The 22,546-nt window shown below is 49.1% G+C and overlaps 1 protein-coding gene across 4 annotated transcripts in view; it reads right to left on the bottom strand.

Annotated features, from left to right (window-relative positions):
* The window catches only part of TIAM1 (TIAM Rac1 associated GEF 1), a 379,913-nt gene extending 358,116 nt beyond the window's left edge, over positions 1–21,797 (bottom strand). For 3 of the 4 annotated variants that reach the window (XM_041735234.1, XM_041735232.1, XM_041735237.1), the window contains exon 1: positions 21,520–21,783. The gene's annotated coding sequence lies outside the window, so the exon portion shown is untranslated. Of the gene's footprint in view, positions 1–21,519 lie in introns of all 4 variants that reach the window. The other variant, XM_041735233.1, reaches the window with a different exon arrangement.
* Positions 21,798–22,546: the final 749 nt, after the last annotated feature.

The following is a 22,546-nucleotide window of genomic DNA, read 5'->3' as shown; positions in this document are numbered from 1 at the left end:
GCAGCTGCCAATCTGTGTCCACTTTGGGGTTGAGTAGGCAAGGCTGGGCCGAGCAAGAGGTGAGGCAGGAGGGGCAGAGCAGGGCACATGCACCAGGTCAAGAAGCTTGGGCTTCACCCAGCAGACAATGGGGAAAGTCTGACTGGTTCTAGGCCAGGACTGTTGTGGTCAGACACACGTTACAGGGATGGCCCACCTCCACGGGGAAGATGAAATGCAAAGTAAAACACGACGGCAGGGCAGGGGGGAGGCAGCGGTGTGTGGCCAGGAGAGAGGGGAAGGAGAGTGTATCAGCCAGCTGGAGCTGCTGTAACAAAGCAGCCCAAAGGGACTGATGTAAACAGTAGCGATGTAGGTCTCACGGTTCTGAAGGCAAGTCTAAAGTGAAGAGGCACGCAGGGCTGTGCTCCACCTGGAGGCTCTGGGGAAGCGTCCTTCCATCTCATCACAAAGAAGGTTCCAGGGTCCCAGCACATTCTGCTTCTGGATCAGAACGCCGGTTACATGAGTACAGCGGTTCGTAAGAATCCATCAAACCAGACACTTCCAATTACGTACACTTTTCCGGATGCCTGCTGTATTTCAATTTCAATAAATGGGCACCTACGCATGCAACTGTTGGTGAGTAACTTCCTGTCTGCAAAACGTGAGTGCGATCGCCCCATCTACAAAGCTCTCCTGCCCAGACAGGGGAGCGATGCAACAGCAGCAGGACCCAGAAGACCCGGTTTCTCCACCCAAGTCTTATTCTTCCTACAACTCTGAGGGCTCATGGGGCTCAGACTCTCCCCACACAGACTCCCCGCCCTTATTCTTTTCCTGAGAAAGCATCAACTGAAGGCCTCTGGGGTGCCAACCACCACGCCAGAATGAGGGAGGATGGGATCTAGAATGGACCTGCCCTCAAGAACTTCACAGCCCCAGGGCAGTTGAGCTGAGGGCATGATCCCAGGGTCCTGGGATCGAGTCCCGCGTCAGGCTCCTGGCATGGTATCTGCTTCTCCCTCTGCCTGTGTCTCTGCCTCTCTCTCTCTCTGCATCTCTCATGAATAAATAAATAAAATCTTTAAAAAGTAAAGAAAAGGGAAAAAAAGCAATATATGTATAAGGAACTTTAAAAATTCTTCTTAGTGATTAAAAAAAAAAAAAAAGAAAAGAAAAGAGGGACGCCTGGGTGGCTCAGCAGTTGAGCATCTGCCTTTGGCTCAGGGCGTGATCCTGGAGACCTGGGATCGAGTCCCACATCAGGATCCCTGCCTGGAGCCTGCTTCTCCCTCTGCTGTGTCTCTGCCTCTCTCTGTGTCTTCATGAATAAATAAATAAAATATTTAAAAACAAAAAAAGAATAATTTCTATTCTTAAATTTAAATTCTTAAAAAATTTTTAAGAAATTTTTTAATTAAAAAGTTATTGAAGAAAAAGTTACTGAGATAACTTATGTTCATCTCTTTTCTCACTACATCTTTGAAATCTAATTCAGACATTTCAAGGGCTCAGTAGCTACATGTAGCTAGTGGTCACCATAGTGGGCAGGACAGCTAAATACTCTCCGAATGTGTGGCCAGGAGGAAATGAAGTTCAATCCAGAATTTTCCAAGTGTGGGGCACCTGGGTAGCTCAGTGGTTGAGCATCTATCTGCCTTCGGCTCAGGTCATGATCCCAGGGTCCTGGGATCGAGTCCCACATCGGACTCCCCGCAGGAGCCTGCTTCTCCCTCTGCCTGTGTCTCTGCCTCTCTCTCTCTCTGCATCTCTCATGAATAAATAAATAAAATCTTAAAAACAAAAAAAAGAACAAAGTGCAGAAGGGGCTGTCTAAAGACACGGAAAATGAGAAGAGGCAGGGAAGTGGGGATAAAAAAACAAAAATCGCATTGACTTCCTGCATTCGTTTTCGAGGGCTGCAGTCACAAACCAGCACAAAGTGCTTGGCTTCAAAGACACAAGTGTACGTGCCCACAGCTGCGGAGGCCAGGACCGAGGTGCAGGCGCGGGCGGGCTGGCTCCTCCAGGCCTCGCTCCTTGCCTGGCACAGGGCGGCCCTCTCACTGCGTCTTTCCCCGCTCCAGGGTCCCGGTGCCTCTCTGGGGGTCCACATTCCCTCTCCTTCATGAGGATGTCAGTCAGATGGGATGAGGGCCCTCATGACAGCCTCATCCTAACCTGGCCACCTGCAAAAGGCCCCACCTGCGAACATGGTCAACTCTGCGGCTTGGGGCCTCCACAGGAATTGAAGGCAGAGGCTACGGTCCAGCCCATCTCATGTCTCAACACCAAAAGCTGCCACACTGGATTGGGTGTTCACGGAACTGAAGAGTCCATGTGCTACGATGGACAGTTAAAATCAGGGGATCCCTGGATGGCTCGGCGGTTTAGCGCTTGCCTTTGGCCCAGGGCACGATCCTGGAGTCCTGGGATCGAGTCCCGCGTCAGGCTCCTGGCATGGTATCTGCTTCTCCCTCTGCCTGTGTCTCTGCCTCTCACTCTTTCTCTATCATGGATAAATAAATAAAATCTTTAAAAAATTAAAAAATAAAAAATAAAGTCGCCGAGAAGGTTCGCTTGAAACGAGCTACTGCAGTTCGATGGGGTGGCGTGACTACCAACCATGATGGTTACATGTGGAAGGGTTGACTTAACCTCCCCACCCCCCACTCTTCCCCAGGGCAGAGTCACCAGCAGTGGAAGTTTTGGGGAAGCAGACCTCCATTCCCTGCAGGGAGCGACTTTCTAAGATTCACTTGCTCAGCCAAGAGCCAGGCTGTCCAGGCTCTTCTGGTTGACTCTTGTGTCTTCCTTTGGGGTTAAAGGAGGCCAGCCAACATTGTATCCGTGTCACCCCTACACCCTGGGAGCGGGCACTGCTCTGGCGTCACTCCTCAGAGGGGTCAGATAGGGCCTTTCTCAGAAAGGAAAGTGGCTTCACCAGGGTCAACCAGCTAATCAGAGTCGGCACCGGGGCTGGAACCAAGATTCTCTGTTGCAGGGCGCCCATTCTTCCCTTGGCTTCATGGTGGGAACCACGACAAAGGTTCAGCTGACATTCCTCAGCCACGGTGTCACAGAAAAGACACCTGGGTTGGAGCCTTACCAATCCTTCCGACTCTAAAAATCCCAATCTAGGGGCACCTAGGTGGCTCAGTGGTTGAACATCTGCCTTCGGCTCAGGTCATGATCCCGGAGTCCTAGGATCGAGTCCCGCATCGGGCTCCCTGTAGGGAGCCTGCTTCTCCTTATGCCTGTGTCTCTGCCTCTTTCTGTGTGTCTCTCATGAAGAAATAAATAAAATCTTTTAAGAAAACAAATTAAATAATAAAATACAATAAAATCCCAATCTACAGGCAAAAGCAGGAGGGCAGGAAATGGTGGAGAGACACTCCCAAGGAATGACCGTCAAGGTCAACTGTATGACATTCTAGAAAAGGTAAAACTACAGAGACAGTAGAAGATCAGTGTTTGCCAGGGGTAGGGGGTGAAGGAGAAATGAACTATTCTGTAGGATACATTAGTGGTGGGTACACATCATTATACATTTGTCCAAACCCACAATGTACAATACCAAGAGCAAACCCAATTGTAAACCATGGACTCTGGGTGACAATGACGCATCCGTGCAGGTCCATCAAGAGCAGCAGATGTACCACTGCGTGGGGGATGGTGACTACAGGGCACGCTGTGCGCGTGTTGGGACAGGAGGTACACTGAAACTCTCTTCTCCTAAAACAGCTCCAAAAAAAAAAAAAAAAAAAAACAGTCTACAAGCAAAGTTAACAAAAACCATCCAAGAGCAGATCACCCACAACCATTTCAGCAGCCTGTGCCTCAGAACTCCTAATGGTGCTTCTTGTTGACCTTCTACACTTTGGGTTCATGAAGTCAGACGCGGGTCTCTGGAAGCCAGGAAGACGTTCAGGCACGACTGGCTTCATCCCGTCTGTCTCACAGACAGGAACCCAAACAATAAAATCCTTGTTTCAGATTGTTTATTTGTTTTGTTCCAAGGTGTTTAAAAGACAAGCCAATGACAGTATTTTCTAAAAGTTCAAAACAACATGCAAAATAATAAACACAAAAAGTTAGGTCCCCTCCTCCTGAAAGCAAAAAAGAGAGAGATTCAATTAACAGTGACAAAACAGGGACGCCCGGGTGACTCAGCAGTTGAGCATCTGCCTTGGGCCCAGGGCATGATCCCGGGGTCCTGGGATCGAGTCCTGCATCAGGATCCTTGCAGGAAGCCTGATTCTCCCTCTGCCTATGTCTCTGCCTCTCTCTGTGTGCCTCTCATGAATAAACACATAAAATCTTAGAAAGAAAGAAAGAAAGAAAGAAAGAAAGAAAGAAAGAAAGAAAGAAAGAAAGAAAGAAAGAAAGAAAGAAAGAAAAATGGAAATGGAAATGGAAATGGAAAGGGAAAGGGAAAGGGAAAGGGAGAAAGAAAGAAAGAAAGAAAGAAAGAAAGAAAGAAAGAAAGAAAGAAAGAAAGAAAGAAAAGAAAGAAAGAAAGAAAGAAAGAAAGAAAGAAAGAAAGAAAGAAAGAAAGAAAGAAAGAAAGAAAGAAAGAAAGAAAGAAAAGAGGGACGCCTGGGTGGCTCAGCAGTTGAGCATCTGCCTTCTGCTCAGGTGGTGATCCTGGAGGCCCTGGATCGAGTCCCACATCAGGCTCCCTGCCTGGAGCCTGCTTCTCCCTCTGCCTCTCTGCCTCTCTCTCTCTCTTTCTTTCTCTCTCTCTCTGTGTCTCTCATGAATAAATAAATAAAATCTTAAAAAAAAAAGAAGAAAGAAAGAAAAGAAAAGAAAAGAAAAGAAAAGAAAAGAAAAGAAAAGAAAGAAAAGAAAAGAAAAGAAAAGAAAAGAAAAGAAAAGAAAAGAAAAGAAAAGAAAAGAAAAGAGTAACAAAATTAATGATTAAGACCCAGTGCTGGCTGGGTTGTGTTGAGTCCAATATATTCCTATATATAAACAGATCAAGACTTCTGGAAGGCAGCTGGGCATTTCAAATTAACAGCATTTTTTTTTTTTTAAGGTCGTGTTCAATACAAATACCACATCCTGGGAATTTAACCAGAGAAAACGTTTTAAAAAAGAAAAACAGGGTGCCCGGGCGGCTCAGTTGGTTAAGCGTCTGCCTTCGGCTCAGGTCATGATCCCAGGGTCCTGGGATCGAGCCTCGAGTCAGGCTCCCTGCTCAGTGGGGAGTCTGCTTCTCCCTTTCCCTCTAGCGCTGCCCTGCCCCCCCTCACCCCAGCTTGTGCTCTCTCTTTCTTGCTTTCTCTCAAACAAATAAAATCTTTTAAAAAGTAAAGAAAAGGGAAAAAAAGCAATATATGTATAAGGAACTTTAAAAATTCTTCTTAGTGATTAAAAAAAAAAAACACAACACAAATATTCAATTATAGGAAAATGGTTAAGTAAATGATCAGCTCACTGGAATGTGTGATCATCATAAATGACAAGCTGGGGAAGATGCAGCCAAACCACACATGTTGATGATGCAGTGTGATGTGAAAAGAAACAAAATATATCTGTGCAAGAGTTACAAAACGTTAAAAAAAACCTGATAATTACGGATAAGAAGGAACAGAGAAAACCAAAAGCAACCGGCATGTTCCCATCCTAGGAATGTGGGAGAAGGTCTCCTTTTGAATGCATTTGATTGTTCTCATAATCATCATGCAGTAAATAAAAATACATTTGATTTTTTTGATGGTGGGGAGGGGCAGAGGGCGAGGGAGAGAGAGAATCCCAAGTAGGCTCCACACCCAAGCACAAACCTGGAGCCGTACATGGGGCTCGATCTCGCGACCCTGAGATCCCGACCTAAGCCTAAACCAAGAGTCGGACGCTTAACCGATGGAGCCTCCCAGGCACCCCAATACAAATACATTTAAAGAATAATTTGGAGGAAAAAAAAAAGAATAATCTGAGACGCCTGGGTGGCTCAGCAGTTGAGCATCTGCCTTTGGCTCAGGGCGTGATCCTGGAGACCTGGGATCGAGTCCCACGTCAGGCTCCCTTTACATCGAGCCTGCTTCTCCCTCTGCCTGTGTCTCTGCCTCTCTCTGTGTGTCTCTCATGAATAAATAAATAAAATATTTAAAAACAAAAAAAGAATAATCTGAGCCGTTTGCAACCTGAGGTCTTTTCAGAAGTCCCATGTTTGCGCAGGTCTACCCACAGCCCCTGCCCAGAAAAACAGCTTGAGAATGCCACAGCAGAGGCCTGGAGCCTTCTCAGATCTCAATCAGCAACGCGTTCACCTCCCCTGGAACCAGTTCCCCTTCCCTGGAACCACCTGTCCCCCTCTATGCCCCTGACCCTACGCCCACCACCAGCCGCGAACCACGCTCCTAGGCACCCCCTCCGTGAAGATCGCCTTTCCACTCTGCCTCCCTCTCTGCTCGCATCCTTGAGCAATCCTACCCTGCAGCCAAGGTGCATTCTCCTAAGACCGCACGCCTCTGCCCTGTTTTCCCTGCCCCCGCCGCTTACTACCACTTTCAGACTCTTGCATGATTTGCTACACGTACTTTCGGTATCCAGGCACAAATTCCTCCCCGTCCATCTGCAGGCGAGGTCCTGGGCTGCCCAGCCCCAAGCCCCGGGAAGCCCTAACCCAGCCCAGGTCCCCACGGGCTCACCTTGGAATCAAAGGCACGTCAGACACAGTGCTCTCGGATTTTTGGTTTGCAGGTTTCTCTTCCCCTCCCAATTCCAAAATGCTGACCTGCTTGCTTGCTTGCTCACTTGCTTGCTGCTATAGACTGAACGTCTGTGTCCTCCAAAAATTCATGCGGTAAGGACCTAATCACCAGAGGGAGGGTATTTGGAGGCTGGGTCTTTGGGAGATAATTAGGTTTTGATGAGGTCATGACAGAAGAGGCCCCTCGATGGAACTGATAAAAAGAAAATGAAATGTGGGATCTCTCTCTCTCTCTGAGCGTGCACACACCAAGGAAAGGCCGTAAGTATAAGGAAGATGAAGACATAACCAAGAGAAGAGCCCTCACCAAGAATCCAACCATGACGGCACCCTGATCTCAGGACTTCTGGCCTCTAGACTAAGAGAAAATGAGGTCTGTTGTGTAATCCACCCAGTCCACGATATTTTGTTAGATCAGCTTGAACTAAGACACCAACCCACCCATCTTTCCCCCAGAATGCATGCTGTCTAATTTTGGTTCCTACTATAGCATCAGATGCATCCTGGCCAAAGACCACTCACCAGCAACTAAGAGACACCTTCCTCTTGTCAGTGGGTCCTTACAGAACTCCACTGTCTGTCACCAGTCTCTCCTGAGTACAGGCCTTTTTCGCTTTGGGCTCATCTCTTAGCTGCCACCCACCACGGCCTGCGTCTTGGCAATGACCTGTGCACTCACTGGGCATATACTGGGCATATATACACTGATTGCTGATGTTGTAAACTGGGGGCAAGTTTATCCAACCATCTATCAAGTTCCTCCATGGCGGTGCTGTGAGCAAAGCCACAGTAAATCCGGCTGAGACCCTACCTTCAAAGAGTTTGTGGTCCAAAAGAAGAGTTCAAGGAGACACAAGGCAGACGGTGAGAACACATCTAACAAAACCATTAGGAACACCAAGGAAACTTCTCGAAGACAGCTGGTTTGAACCAGACCTGGAAGAAGAGGCAAATCTGACGAGCAAAAATGGGAATGGTCCAGATCTGGAGGCCAGGTAAGCAACAAACAGGAAGAAAGGGAGGGAGGGAGGGAGATGATAGGATGGGTTAGGACAGGATATAACCCAGAGGAAAATGGACTTTTGTTTCACTGGCTCAAAGTCTTTGAGAAAAGACTCCCGAGAGATGAAATGGGGAAAGCAGGACTGGGAACCAAAGAGCCTTCGAAAGTTTAAACACATGGTGACATAGGGGCCCCTGGCTGGCTCTGTCCATATAACCTGTGATTCTTGATTTTGGGACCATGAGTTCAAACCCCACGTTGGGCGTAGAGCCTACTTTGTTAAATAAACAAGCAAACAAACAAACAGTGATAGGCTCATGGTGACATATCAGCTTTAGGAAAATCTAATCTCTTGGCAGTAAGTACACATCCATATTGTATGTCCTTCAGCGCTTTAAGCGGACAGTCTAATGGAGTACTGGACACTCTGGTGGGTTAAACTGTGCCTCCCCAAACCACCCCCCACACACACACACACACAAAAGACATTTTTAAGTCCTAAACCTCTAGCACCTATGAGTATAACCCTATTTGGAAACTAGGACTTTGCAGATATACTCAAGTTAAGATGAGGTCTTATAGGATTAGGATGGACCCTACATCCTATGGCTGGTTTCTTTATAAGAGAGAGGAGATCTAGAGACAGACACACAGCCAAAGAGAGGACTGCTGTGTGAAGGAGAGGGCTGAGATTGGGAGTGATACTGTCACAAGCCCAGGAACACCTGGGGCCAGTAGAGGCCCGAAGACGCAAGGAAAGACCCTTCCCTAAGAGCCTTAGGAGGGAGGATGGCCCTGCCAACACTTGGGTTTTGGACTTCTAGCAAAGAGACTACGAAAGAATACATTTTTATTGTCTTAAGACACCCAGTTGGAAGTTCCTTTTGCAGCAGCCCTAAAATACAAACACAGACATGAATTACACTTGACCTGAAAAGTCATCCCTGCTTTAGGACCTTCGGAGAAGATGGGATAGTTCATGAACAAGGAGGCAATCCCAGGGGGAAAAAAACTAGGTCAAGGGGCACAACCATGTTTGGAACTGTGGATATAAGACCACTCTCTGGGGAAGGATTCTAAAGACTGGGATGCAGTCAACACTACAAAGTCAACAACTTTCTAATGACTGAGGGTCTGGGTTCAATCCTAGCCTGAAAGGCCCTATCAACAATGAAGCTAATCCTTCCATTGATATTTAATCACTGGGCTTCTTGGCTGCCCTACAGGCTTTCTCATCTTTGCTCATTCCAGCCAGAATCCACATATTCTTTATTCTTCCCATTGTCCTCATTGTTGAGAGGAGCACTTTGCTATTAATCCCCATGTGTAAGTGGATTACCGAACAAGAAAATATGACTTGGGAGATTAAGTTCCCACTGGCCACCACCAACCCAAAGCTGAATGTGGATTTAATTAATGCAATTTTTCTGATTATCAAAGGAACCCCTACTCACTGCAAAACCTTTCATAAGAAAGTAGGAATTCCCCTTCATCTCAAAACTGAAAGATATTTATCGTTGGCATTTTGGCTACACAGTTTGCAGTATCGGTACCTAATGTAATTAAGAGAAATACTTTGTAATTAAAGGGAAAAAGCACTAATGATATATTTGGGAAGAACCACCAAATGGGAAGGGGAAAAACCCCACAGACTGTCTGGGGAAAATGGAAAAGGATGAACCCAGGTAATCAAAAGCCATTAACCACTTCAACGCTGCTAGATGTCAGAGATTTTATTCAAATGGAAGGAAGAAATTCAAAAATCTGAGTCACGGAGGCTGTTGCAATACTCAGGGTATGAAACTATCTAACCTGACTCATGTCCTAATTAAGCTCTCCATTTCTGAATTCCAGAAAGTAACTTTCCCAAATGGAAAAATTGTACCTTAATAGTTCCCTGAGAGATTTCCATTTTCCCCCAAATCATGTATGGTTTTCTAGCAACCATAACATAGCAACCAAGACCATATCTTATGCTCCTAGAACCAGTCTCCCCGAAACCCCTGTGACTCTCGGCTGTCGTTGCTGTGGGCTGGGCCCCCGAATGTTGGGGGAGTGGGCTCCACGTGCCCATAATAAAGTCCGGGCGCTCTACATTGCTAGATGTTGGTTGCTAGGAGGCCCATAAATTCACTTTTTCTGACTTGGATGGGATTCAGAACTGGCTGTATCACAGGCTGAGGAGACATGGATTACCACAATTAAAATTCAGAGCCTGTCCATGAGGGATAATTTTAGCCCTTCTCACTCTAATAAGCTGTTAACTAGTCCTGGTGTAAAGAATGGGCCTTTAACTGAGATCTCTAATGTCTTTGGCAAGAAGATTCCCAAGTTCCTAATGCTAACCTGCAACATTTATAAATATGTCCATCTGGTTTTAACCTCATTTCCTCAAAGAGAGAGAAGGACATTTGGGTGTTCTTACTCAAAGTAAGTTGAACCCCACAACAACCAGCTCCCACAAATCTTTTTCTTTAAGGCAATTTGAATGGTCTGCTACTATGGATGAGGATTCCCAGGTCCAAGGTTGCAGGCAGATTCAATCCTCACATTAAAGCATTAACTGCCAATAGGGGAAGAGAAAAGGGTGGGGGGGGGGGGGGGACTCACAGGATCAGTTTTTAAAAACTTGGGACGCCTGGGTAGCTCAGTGGTGGAGTGTCTGCTTTATAGGCTCAGGGCATGATCCTGGGATCCTGGGATTGAATCCCGCATCAAGCTCCCTGCAGGGAGCCCGCTTCTCCCTCTGCCTGTGTCTCTGCCTCTCTCTGCCTCTCCAATGAATAAATAAATAAAATCTTTTTAAAACAAAATAAAATTTAAGCAAATATCTATTCAAAAACAATAGACTGTTAAATTATTAGTTAAGTAAAAACCAGCTATGAGGTTTTAATTTTTCTAATTACAATGAGATATTAAAGTTCAATTGATATTTATAGATTAAAATGATAATTTCTAATCGGAGATTTCAAGATGAGATAATTATTCTAACATTCAAAGAATTTTCCTAAAATGTCACAGTGGATCTTGCACCGTCCTTTTTTTTCTGAAAATGTTTTTAATGCTCCGTGAACTGCCTAAAAGGAGTAACGCTATAGTGATCAGACTGCAAATACTTTTCCTCCCGTAACATTAACCACAGCAGAGTTGAGGGCTAAGGATGTGCCGTTCCTAACGCTGTTATTAGCAACATTCTGAAGTCATTAAGTGGGTGAACTTGCTCAAGCACTAAGAGGCCCAAAACCTCTGAAATTATTATCCAAATCTTTAAAATTTTCTACCCTCAGAGCGCCTGGGTGGCTCAGTCAGCCAAGCATCCAACTCCTGATTTGGGCTCTGGTCATGAGTCAGGGTTGTGAGATTGAGCCCTGGACATGGAACCTGCTTAACATTCTTGCTCCCTCTCCCTCTGCCCCTTGCCTTCCTCTCTCTAAACAAACAACAACAAGGGATCCCTGGGTGGCGCAGCGGTTTGGCGCCTGCCTTTGCCCAGGGCGCGATCCTGGAGACCCAGGATCGAATCCCACGTCGGGCTCCAGTGCATGGAGCCTGCTTCTCCCTCTGCCTGTGTCTCTGCCTCTCTCTCTCTCTCTCTCTGTATGACTATCATAAATAAATAATAAAAAAAAATTAAAAAAAAAAACAACAACAAAACGCACACACACACATAACACTTTCTATCATAAAAAATGATACCGTATTAAGTTATGCCAGCTAAAATAATAAGCAAAATAATCTGATGCCCCAGATTAGTACCAATCTGACCACTCATTTCCAAATATCCAGCAAACATAAGCTCCTCTCCCAAGTGAAAAAATTTAAATGCATGCTATTAATGTTTGTGTCTTTTGAATTCAGGGTTTCTCAATCTCAGCACTACTATGGACCAGGTAATTCTTTGTTCTGGGGCCTGTCTTATGCATCACAGGATGTCAGCAATGCCCTAGCCTCTAGATGCCTGGTATCTCCTTATATCTAGATAGATATCAATATAACCTCCCCAATGTGACAGCCAAAAATATCTCCAGACACTGCCAAAGGCCCCCTGGGGAGCAGAACTGCCCTCAGTTAAGAACCTCTGTCCTAACATAACACAACAAAAAATGTCACCCAGCAGAAATGTAATGCCCAAAAGCTGATACCCAAAGACTGCTCATTTTCAAATTACTTTGCAAATATTTCCTTCATGTAGCTTTGGTAAATAAATAAAATAACTGAATCATACACACCCAGTTTTTGAAGTAAACAGACTATTGCTCTTTTTTTAAATGTGAAATAAAGGGAGCCAAGAATATTCAGTAAAGAAAAGACAGTCTCTTCAATAAATGGTGCTGGGAAAATTGGATATTCACATGTAAAAGAAGGAAGCTTGACCCCCATCTTATACTACTCTCAAAAATTAACTTGAAATGCATTAAGACTGAAACTATGAAACTCCTAGAAGAAAACATAGGAAGAAAAGCTCCTTGATGTGGGTGTTGGTAATGATTTTCTGGAAATCATTTCTAAAAACACAAGCAACAAAATCAAAACTAAAGTGGGTTTACGTCAAACTTAAAAGCTTCTGCATACCAAAAGAAACCACCAACAAAGTGAAAAGGCAACCTACAAAAGAGGAAAAAGTATCTGCGAACCATCTATCCAATAAGAGGTGAAAATCCAAAACACATCAAGACCTCCTACAACTCGACAACTCAAAAGCCCAAATAACCCAATTTAAAAAATGGGCAAAGGTTCTGAATAGATATTTCTCCAAAGAAGATACATGAATGGCCAAAAGGCACGTGAAAAAGAGGCTCAACATCACTCATCATCAGGGAAATGCAAATCAAAACCGCAGTGAGATGTCACCTCACACCTGTTGGAATGACAGTCCTCAAAAAGACAAGAGAGAACAAATGCTGGCCAGGACATGGGGAAACTGGAAACTCCATACATTGCTGGTGGAAATGTAAAATGGTGCGGCCACTTTAAAAACAATCTGGCAGTTCCTCAGAAAATTAAACATAGAATTACTATATGACCTAGTAATTCCACTCCTAGGTGTTTACCAAAAAAAAAAAAAAAAAAAAAAAAAAAAAATTCTTAAGTATTCAAAGATTTGTACACTAATGTTCATAGGAGTAACTATTCACAAAGAGCCAAAAGGTGGAACCAACCCAAATGTCCATCAACTGATAAATGAATAAACAAAATGTGGCATACCCAAAAAGTGAAACATTACTGAGCAATAAAAAGAATTTTGACACAAGGGGCAGCATGGATGACCCTTGAAAACATGATGCTATGCGAAAGAACAGACACAAAAGGCCATATAGTATATAATTCCATTTATATGTAACATCCAGAACAGGCAAATCCAGAGACTGATAAATTCATGGCTACAAAAAAATTAACTAATTAATTAATTAATTCACGGCTACCAGAGGCGAGGGGTTGGCATGGGGAAGGAAGTGAATAATAATGGGTACATGGCTTCTTTTGGGGGTGATGAAAATGTTCTAGGGGTGCTGGGTGGCTCGGTTGGTTAAGCATCTGCCTTCAGCTCAGGTCATGATCCCGGAGTCCCTGGATCGAGCCCCGGGTAGGGCTCCTTGCTCAGCGGGGAGTCTACTTCTCCCTTTGCCCCTCATCCCACTTGTGCTCTCTCTCTCAAATAAATCTTTTTTTAAAAATGTTCTAGAATTGATTATGGGGGTGGCTGCACAACACTGTGAAGATACCAAAAACCACTGAATTGCACACTTTAAGGAACTAATTTGTGTGATATGTAAATTATATATTAATAAAGCTGTTATAGGGCAGCCCGGGTGGCTCAGCAGTTCAGCGCTGCCTTCAGCCCTGGAGTCCTGGGATCAACTCCCAGGTCAGGCTCCCTGCATGGAGCCTGCTTCTCCCTCTGCCTGTGTCTCTGCCTCTCTCTCTCTCTCATTCTGAGTGTCTCTCATGAATAAATAAATAAAATCTTAAAAAATAAATAAATAAAGCTGTTATAACAACAAAAGCAAACCAGGGGCGCCTGGCTGGCTCAGATGGTAAAGTACATGATTCCTGACCTGAGCACTGTTAAGTTCGAGCCCCATGTCAGGTGTAGAGATTAAAAATGAAATCTTAAAAAAAAAAAAAAAAAGCAACCTATAGACAAGGCCATAGAAGACTCGATCACGCTTATAGAACACACTCTTAACAATCCCAAGGTGACCAGAAATAGGGGGTATAAGGGAGAAGGTGGGAAGTTGAGAGAAAAGACTGGTCAGGATGCCAATATGCTCACTCTACAAAAGGGAGGGTAAAGTCAGTCTTCAATAGACAAAGCTAAATTAGAGGTCTATATAAGTAACAAAAACTGAAGAATAATCAATATAAGAACTATAAATAGGGTGGCTCAGGGCATGATCCTGGGATCCTGGGATCGAGTCCTGCATCGGGCTCCCCGCAGGGAGCCTGTTTCTCCCTCTGCCTGTGTCTCTGCCTCTCTCTGTGTCTCTCATGAATAAATAATCTTTTTTAAAAAAGAACTATAAATATAACCATTAAAAATCTGGAGAATGAAGGGGCGTAAGAAGCGGTAAGCCAGCTAAATGGTCCTGCATAACAGGAAGCAGATAAATAAATAAAAGTGTTATAAGCACATTACTTAGAGATACAAAGACAACCACCAGAAGAGCAAAAAAATCCAAAAATGAACAAAAGTGATCATTTCTGGAGAGTACAGGAGTGGGCGAGAACAGAGAGGGATGGGAACAAAACACTCTTCCTGTAAGCTTGCCTGTTCCAGGAGTTTCTTAATGCTATATGCAATTATTTACACGTTTTTAGAAAGAAATCAAACTTGGCATTACCGGAGTGCAAGAATATGGATGATAGGAGAATACACTTGATGGCAGGGAAAAATAATACACTGGATCATCATCACTGAGTAAAACTGCGATCTAAATCTATCTGAGCAAAAAAATTAATTAAAAAAAATCTATCTGAGCAAAATCGACTCAAGTTTCATAGTCAGAGACTGCATCCCGATTAAGGCAAACTCGGGCACGTATGTTAGACCCTTAAGAGAACAAGAAACATGTACAAGGCCCTTCCCTCTGAACAGCAGAGGGGAAGAACCATCACTGGGTCAGAGCCTCACCATGGCAAGAAGAGTCAAAAGACCTAATAGCTGTGGGATCCAAAGGACATTTTTTTTTTTTCCAAAGGACATTTTAGATGAAAGAAAGTGCATATGACATCCTACACACACACACACACACACACACACACACACACTGGACCCCTGTTTAAACAACAGATTAAAAATTAAAGGGTGTGGGGTGCCTGGGTGGCTCAGTCGGTTGAGTGTCTGCCTTGGGCTCAGGTCATGATCTTGGGGATCTGGGATCGAGCTTCACACATCAGGTTCCCTGCTCAGCTCCCTCTCTCAAATGAATAAAAAAATCTAAATAAATAAATAAGTAGATAAATATGTAAACCAAAGGGTGAAGGCAGACACACTGCTTACCACCAGAACCCAGCAGAATTTGCCACCGGGAAAGTACTACACATGGCTATTTAAAACATCATCAGAGTCACAACTCGGACACCCGGAACTTTTTTTTTTTTTTAAGACTTTATTTATTTATTCATGAGAGACACACAAACAGAGAGAGAGGGAGAGAGGCAGAGACACAGACAGGGAGAAGCAGGCTCCATGCAGGGAGCCTGATGTGGGACTTGATCAGGGGACTCCAGGATCGCACCCCGGGCCAAAGGCAGGCACTAAACCACTAAGCCACCCAGGGCTGGGATCCCTGGACACCCGGGACTTGATTCTGGACAGCGGAAGTAGGGTGCTTCTGGGGGTGTCAGATGGTAAATCCAATCATGACACCAGGCAAGAGGCAGGGCAGGAGTGTCCTGGGTACCTGGAGAGCTCAGGCCTCACTGGCATGGCAAGGGGCCCCCCTGCCCTGCAGGTATCAGAAGGGGGGGGAGGCCTACGGCCTGCTAAATGCCCTCAATTTCCAAGGACAACCTTGCGAACTGGGAGGAGATGAAGATGCACATTTTGCCACAAAAAAAAAAAAAAGAAAAAGAAAAAAGTAAAAACGAACACATTAGCTCAGTTGGGTCAGGCTCCTTTTAAGTCCCAAAAAAACCCCAAATCCACATAAGAAGTTAACGGCAAAATAAACCCACAGTTCTGGGCCTCTAAAACACTGCCCAAAAAGCGAGTGGAAACTAGCTAATGAGTTCCAGGGGCTCCCAGACCTTCCTGCTGGACATCTCCACTCGCCCGCAATTCAGCCAACGCGCTCCACCAAGCCCAGGTAGGTCAAAGAGATCTTGTCTCCAGGATCTGAAGGCACCCTGAGCGGGTCAGGCTTGGGGCCGGGATCCTCTAGACCCGGGGAGGCCTCCAACGTGGCTAGAGAAAGGGGAGGCAAGCCAGACGCCTGGGACTCAGCCTGTGGCCATCAGGCCCAGGGCCAGCCCCTCTCCTGAAGAGCAAAGGGTGGAAACCCCAAGGCCTCCATTTCCCTGGTGCCAACAATCCCATAGAAGAAATGAATTCCCCATTCTCAGACCCTAACCTCCCCCCTCCCCCAGGGCTGACCTGGTGGCCTTCCAGGGCCATTATCGCCTCTGCAGAGGACAGAGGAATCCAGGAACAGGAACCAGAATTGATCTCTATTTACAAGGTTAGCAGCTCCCAACCAAGGAGGAGGGAGGGTGGGTGGGCAGACAGGAGAGCTCTGGCCTGGAGGCAGCCACCCCAAAGACAGGTTCCTTCTGCGGGACAGCCTGTCCCTGCCATGGACGCCATGGAGAACAGTGTTTGGGGTTTTTTAAGGAAAAGCAACTTCAGTTTACCTCCATAGCCTAATGTCTCATCCCCTCCCCGACCTGGCCTATCCCAAGCCAAAACGGGGAAGGAGGGCACCCAGGTCCACCGTCTTCCAACCCTCTAAATTCCTCGCACATCTGTATGCTAATCAGCAGGTCTTTAATAAAATCACATTCTGTGGGGGCAGGTCCTGGTGCTAAATAACATAGGTGGCTTTTGTTAAAAACCCTCCTCCTTCATAAATTCAAAGTGCCCCTGGCCAGAAGAACATGCCAATGCCTTTCATGTCATACTTTGGTTTTGCTCGAGGGCGGCAAAATGCTGGGACCCCCTTCTCCCCAACTGCACCCAAGCCTCCCTGTATGGAAAGAAACTCTGTGGCAGCACCAAAACTCAAAGGGCCTTGGCCCATTCTGTAACTGAGGGTGCGCTGGCTCCGCTGGAAGAACCTTCCTCCCACGGAGCTCCTCCCTGCATCATCCCTCTGGGTCACACCCTTTGAAGGCACACAATTGACCAGCTCCTCTATCACAGCAGGACTGTGCACTCCCCCCACCCCAACTTCTGCCACCATTTCAATGAACTGAGACCCCGTTTGCAGGGGAATGCAAGCCTCTGAGCTCAGCCTCAGCCCACTGGGGAGGAACCTCATCACAGAGCAAAAGAGCTCCGAGGTCTTCTAGAAGAATCTCACCCACGCACAGGAGGAATCTTTCCGTAACCACAGTCTAGACCTTTATGAATTTCTTAATGAGGTCCCTGGAGACCCCAGGAACAGTGCAAGTCTTATGCTGGAGGGGTGGGGAGGAAGGTACAGGAGGTGGGAAAGGGGATGGAGGAGGAAAACCCACCGAACTACTAATATCCCGTACCTTTTACACTGGGGCATTGTTTTATTTTCAAAACACTCTGTGCCTGGCCCACTACTGCTTTATCTTTCAGGGCCTTCTTTCTTTAATCTTTAAAAACAAAAATTGTGTTAAATAAGTGATTTGGACTACAATGATGAGAACTTTTCTTTTTCAACACAGGAGTGATTACCTATATAAAAAACTGAATTTTTAGGGGATCCCTGGGTGGCTCAGCGGTTTAGCGCCTGCCTTTGGCCCAGGCTGTGATCCTGGAGTCCCGGGATCGAGCCCTACATCGGGCTCCCTGCATGGAGCCTGCTTCTCCCTCTGCCTGTGTCTCTGCCTCTCTCTCTCTCTCTCTGTGTGTGTGTGTGTGTGTGTCTATCATGAATGAATAAATAAAATCTTTAAAAAAAACCTGAATTTTTAGAGATGAAATGACCTGAAGTCTAGAATTGTAAAAAGCTGAAAAACATTGCTGGGGCCAGTTCTTTCTGGTCCTATATTGAGAAAAATACAAGGCAGACACACTCAGAAACATACACTCTACCCATCTGCTTAATTTAGAAAGGAAAATATGTATATGTATAGGCAGGACTGTCGAATATACACAACTGTGCATACACACAACCCCCGCAGAGCAGTGTTTTAGATACAGGCGTCCAATGGCTGGAGACGGCGAAAATAAGGATCTTTCTTGGGGCGCCTGGGTGGCTCAGTGGTTGAGCATCTGCCTTCAGCTCAGGTAGTGATCCCTGGGATCAAGTCCCACATCCGCCTCCCCAGAGGGAGCCTGCTTCTCCCTCTGCCTCTCTCTGTGTGTCTCTCATGAATAAATAAACAAAATCTTAAAAAAAAAAAAAAAAAAAAAAAGGATCTTTCTCTATCACGAGCCTGCATGGTGGTCAGGAATCTGGACATTGCCCATAGGAACCACCTCTCTTTCTGCCTTCCCGCCTTTGCCCCTCCTGCACTCTCCAACAGCAGAATACCCTGCCATACGCGACTTCCAGTCGAGGTTTCTTTCTTTTTTTTACTTCAATTTTTTATTTTTATTTTTTTTTTTTACATATTAATTGGAGTTCAATTTGCCAACATATAGCATAACACCCAGTGCTCATCCCATCAAGTGCCCCCCTCAGTGCCCGTCACCCAGTCACCCCCACCCCCCACCCACCTCCCTTTCCACCACCCCTTGTTCGTTTCCCAGAGTTAGGGTCTCTCACCATCTGTCTCCCTTTCTGATATTTCCCAGTGGAGGTCTCAATGGGATTCCTATATTCTCACCTGCCTTCCTGGTAAGGGAAGCACAGGCTTGACCTTCCCCATCCACTAAAGTGCAGTCGCACAAAAAGTTTCTCCTGCAGACCGCAAGCTCCTCGTGGAAAGGAAACAACCAGTTGTGAACCAGCACAACCAGTTGTGAACCAGCACACCCAGTAGGCCCTCAGCAAAGCTCTGGGGATGGGATTTCTGACCAGCGCCCCCCCTCCTCGAAAGCCTGAGCCTGGGCTTCAGCAGGCCACCTGGATGGCAGGAATTTTGACCCACAGAAGGTTGGACCAGGGCTGCCTTTCCTTCCAGGCAGGGGGGCAGGGGAGGAGAGGGAAGCTGGGAGGGAGAACTTGCGGAGGGAGAGGAAGTCTTTGTCAAAGCTCTTTGGACAACCGTCAGAGAGGAGTGAAATTGTCAGCTAATGAGATTTCCGAGCCACGTGCTCCCTTTTAAGTGTAGGCCCCCAATTGATTTGATCCCCCGACGGCAGCAGGGGGCACAGCTGCCTTTCCACATCCCTAAGGGCCAGAGAATTCCCAGAACAAGTGCAAGAAGGCTCGGAATCATCGTTAGCAGAACATTAAATGGGTTATCTCGTATATTAATTGATATCTATCTAGCAAGAACGCTCCTGGCTCTTCTGTATGCGGGAGCCAAGCCTCCTGGGGGTGCCCGAGGCAGGCGCGGGGAGCAGCATGGTATAGGGAGCATTCCCTGGGGGCTTCTGCGCCCCCAGGACAGACTGCAAGCCCCTCACCTCCTTTGGGCTCGTGTGCTTTACTGGGCCGGTCGAGACCCCTGAAGTCGATGTTAATGCACCTCGCTCAACCATTTGCCCCACCCAGCAAAAGGGTGTTGAACCTGGAAACATCTTTTCCAATAAGACCTTTCTTTGCAGCCAAGCCTGAGGTTGTCTCTTTTAAACTATCTGATTTAGGGCTGTAGGGGGGCTTTTTTTCTCGTTTTTGTTTTTGTTTTCCCTGTATGGAACTGGCTTCTCTTTGCCTAGAAAAACTAGCAACGCCGGGCTGGTGGAGCAGAGGAAAAACCAGTCAAAACACAGATAAGGGCATTTTAAAGACTCAGTGAAATCAAGTCTCTCCTTCTACCTTCCCTGGACAGTCAAGCCTCCACCTTGGGTTTCTTTCTCCTGTATTCAAAGATCATTACTTAGCAACTTTGGTGTTTGCCACGCAAAGACAACCTCCCTTGGTGGGGCTCTTTAGGGCGGGGGTACAAAAGAGCATATTCTAGAAACCAAGGATTAACTAAACTTCTGCCACAAGACATGGCTCAAATTTCAGTTCTACCAGGAAGTGTTGTCTCCCGGCCTCCAGGTACCTCTTTGTTCAAACCTCCCTCCATCCGGGTGCTAATCACTTTGCACAGCGCCCATTGGTTCGATGGCAACCGCTTCCCACCTGGCCCAGGGGTCCTCCCAACCCAGGCCTGGGCCTCAGCACAGCCTTAACGAAGAGGGAAGAAGAAAACGTTAACAACAAAAACCTAATGGAAATTCAAACACATAAAAAAGGAGCCGAAAGCGATTAGATAACTATAATCAAACCTAAGGCCAAGTAAAATAGACCCGGTTTTGAGGCTGAAAACAGTCCTTCAAGCTTTCTAAAATAAAACAGAAGCCAGGGAAGTGTTGAAGAGACACGGGTCTGCCCCCTGGATAGATCCCCTCTCATTAGGGAACACCATTAGATCATTAGATCCCCTCTAACTGGGGAACATCACTGCAGTGTTTCATTTGTGACAATCACTGCGCTAAACTGATTATTTTTTACTGTGTTTTTAACCCCTGCCCCCCCCCCACACACACACACACAGACGGGAGGGAATACACATCACCCCACTTTACAGACTGGGCCACTGAGACTCAGCAGCGCGGCCTGGCTCAGTCGGCCCGCGGGGGCACTGGGCAGGGCCGGGACCGGGGACTCCGACCGCAGCGCCCGGGCTCTCCGCTCCTCGCCAGCTGCCCGGCGGCCCCAAGGGCTCGCGCGCGTCCCTCCAGGCTCGCCGGACGCGGGGACGCGGGGACGCGGGGACGCGGGGGCGGGCGGCGCGGAACCACCGGGGCTGGCCGGGGCACGGAGGCGAGCTCGCCGCGGTGCGCGCCCCGACGGCCGGCGGCCCCACACAGCCCCCGCGGGGCCCGGGCGCCTCCGCAGCGCGGCCCGGGGGCGGGAGGCGCGGGCGAGCCGGCTGCCCCGCAGCGTGTCCCCGAGGCCGGGCAGGGGGCGGCACCTGACAGCGCGCACCGACGTCTGCCCGCGCGGAGGGGGCGGCGGCGGCCTGGGCCCGGGAGCGCAGCGCGCGGCTCCGGCCCAGGGGCGAGGTCCGTACACAAAAGCGGGTCCCCCGGCCGGGGGGGGGGGGGGGGGGGGCGGCGGGCAGCATCGCGGCGGCGGGGCCCGCGGGAGAGCGCGGCGCGGCCGGGGGCGCCCGGGCCCGTCATTGTCTGCGCGCGCGCGAAGGCCGCGTGCAACGCCGCCCCCCGGGTGGGCAGCGGGTCCCCGGCCCCGTGCGGCGGCCCCCGGGCGCTGCGCCCCGCGCCTCCGGCCCCGAGCGCCGCGCCGATCGCCAAGGTGAGCACCGCGGCGTCGCCGGAGAGCCGGGCCCGGGGCTGCCCGAGTCGGGCCCCGCGGCACACGCACACGCACACGCGCGCACACACGCGCGCACGCCCTCCCCGAAGTTGATAAGAATCAGCCGACAAATGCGAAGTGCCGCCGCCCGGACGCTGTCACTTTCCCCGGCGCCGGGCACCCGGGCACCTGGGCACCTGGGCACCTGCGCGCCGCTGGCCCGCCCGCCCCCGCCCGCCCCCGCCAGCCTCCCGCCAGCTCCTCACCTCCAAGTGTGCGAGCCCCGGAACAATACGGCAGAGCGCAGCCGGGGAGCTAGGACCCCGGGAGGCCCAGGCTGCGGCGGCCGGGGCTCAGGACGCGCCCGCCACCGCACCCCCCGGCGGCTCCGCGCGGCCCGCCCGCAGAACTCACCCGCGACGCTCGCCCCGGACCTCCCGCGACCGGCCCGGGGACAATGCGGGGACGCCGGGCTCCGGGGGCTGCGGGCGCTGCAGAGCTGCGCGCCCGACGGCGGCGGCGCTGCTCGGCCCGGCCGCGCTCCGGCCCGCTCGCCGTCTGCCAATGGGAGCTGTCAGGGCGCCTCCGCCGGCGGCCTGGGGGGCGGGGCCACGGCAGCCCGTGGGAAACCGCGCTCCGATTGGGCCGCCTGACAATCGCTCCGCCTCCAGGCGGCCAATCGGCGGCGGCGGATGCAGGAGCGGGGCGTTCGGACTTGGGCTGGAGCGACAACAGCAGCACGCTGGGTGCCCGCGCGGCATCCCGGCCCCCGCGGCCGGCGGCGAGGATGCGGGCGCCGCGCGCTCCGGCGCTGCCACCCCGCGGGGCTCCGGCGGCGCGGCCGGGCGGGCAGCGGGGGGCGGCGGCGGAGGCGCGGCGGGCTGGGGGGCGGCGGGGGAGCCCCTAACAAAGCGGCTTCGAGAGGGCCGAGCGGCCTCCGCCTCCTCCGGCTATAGGTCGGCCGAGCTGCCTGTCACTCCGCCTAGGTGGAGGTGGCCAATGACGTACGGAGAAGGAGCTCGAGTTGGCGCGCGCGCGCGGCTCGGCGTCAGTGGGATTGGTCGGAGGTAAAGGATTTTCCTGCCACCTAAGGCTGGGAGGAAGGGGGGGCGGATCGGGGGCGGGGGAGAGCCGAGAAAAACGTACCTGCGACACGTGGTCTGGCTCGGGAGGCGTGCGCCTGGCTCCAGGGGGAGACGGGAACTTTCTGAGGCGAGGCGGGGAAGCCCTCACGCCACCCCTCCCCGGACGCTGCGGGAGGCAGCGCCAGCCGGGCGCCAGGTGCGGCGGGGC

This window comes from Vulpes lagopus, chromosome 20, assembly GCF_018345385.1.
Source record: "Vulpes lagopus strain Blue_001 chromosome 20, ASM1834538v1, whole genome shotgun sequence".
NCBI lineage: Eukaryota > Metazoa > Chordata > Mammalia > Carnivora > Canidae > Vulpes > Vulpes lagopus.
Note: the sequence above shows the minus strand (reverse complement) of the source record. Positions and strands in the feature narration are given on the sequence as shown.